This window comes from Otolemur garnettii, unplaced genomic scaffold (assembly GCF_000181295.1).
Source record: "Otolemur garnettii isolate 467f Iridium unplaced genomic scaffold, OtoGar3 scaffold00046, whole genome shotgun sequence".
In the NCBI taxonomy this organism is placed as follows: Eukaryota; Metazoa; Chordata; class Mammalia; order Primates; family Galagidae; genus Otolemur; species Otolemur garnettii.
In genome coordinates this window covers 2,872,849-2,874,252 of record NW_003852441.1, presented here as the reverse complement: position 1 = coordinate 2,874,252, position 1,404 = coordinate 2,872,849, and positions in this window count along the sequence as shown.

Genomic DNA, 1,404 nt, shown 5'->3' with positions numbered 1-1,404 from the left:
ACTTTCAAAATTAAAAAAACAAAACAAAAAAGACAGGATAGCTGGAGAGAACAGGAAATAGAGGGAAATAGGTAGAATATCTGGTTATAGAGACAGGCAGAGATAATTTAAGAATGGTTACTGCTTTTTTTTTTTTTTTTTTGAGATAGAGTCTTACTTTATTACCCTTGGTAGAGTGCCATGGTGTCACATGGCTCACAGCAACCTCCAACTCCTCAACCTAGACGATTCTCTTGTCCAGTCTCCCAAGTAGCTGGGACTACAGGTGCCCACCACAATGCCCAGCTATTTTTTTTGTTGCCGTTTGGCCAGGCCCAGTTCAAACCCACCACCCTTGGTATATAGGGCTGGTGCCCTAACCACTTAGCCACAGGCACGGCGCATAAGCCTAAGAGTTTGAGGTTGCTGTGAGCTGTGACACCATGGCACTCTACCAAAGGCAACATAGTGAGACTTTGTGTTAAAAAACAAACAACAACAAAAAAACCCCCCTCTAATATACTGTTTAATGTGGCTACTGAAAATAAAAAGAATCTGTTCACTGTGCTCACTTCAAAGAGGTCCCAGGGTTCCGCTTGCCCTTATCAGCCCTGAAAGCAGTGGCTTAAGAAAGAGGCATATGCCTGTATATTAACCCCAGTTCCCTTTCTGCCCCCAAAAAGGAGTGCTGGAGAGACTCAGTTTGCAAGTATTCATGAATATATGAAAAGGAGCTGGGTTCAACCTGCCAGCCTGGTGTATGTGGCCAGCGCCCTTGCCACTGAGCTACAGGCACCGAGCCAAGATGTGGTGTTTCTAAAACAGAAATCTCTCATGTTGAAAACTGGAGTCATCTTTAATGTCGTCTTCTTGTTTCTACCATCCAATCAGCTGCTAACTCTGGCAGCACCTTCTGTAATAATACCTTGGCTTTTTGCCTTCGATCTGGGCTGTTGTCATTGCCTAACTGGTCTCCACTCCCCCGGGTATTCCTCAGACTCTCCAGGAAAAAGGAAAAATCTCCAAAGCAGGAGGCTGTGTAATATTATTTTGAATAGAAAAGAGGCAGGAGCATAATCCTTTGACTGGTCTGTAAATCCTGTGATGCCTGAAATTTCTGACTCATTCTTTTAAAAGAACCAAAATTAGCATTACCTCAGAAATGGGATTCGTCCCTAATTTTGGCAAGCAAGTCAAACACCATCATAAGCTAAAGAAACAAGGTGGAAAGCAGGAAGCAGAGGCCTTGGATCCCCGTGGGCCGCCAATTGCTCAGGACTTCTGGTTGCTAAGCACCCAAGGGAATCCCCAAGAGAGGGTGACAACCCCAGGGAGGCTCTACAGTGGGAAGGGTGCTTTAATATTTAGGCTCCAGCAGGCCGGGGAGGCTCTACAGTGGGAAGGGTGCTTTAATATTTAGGCTCC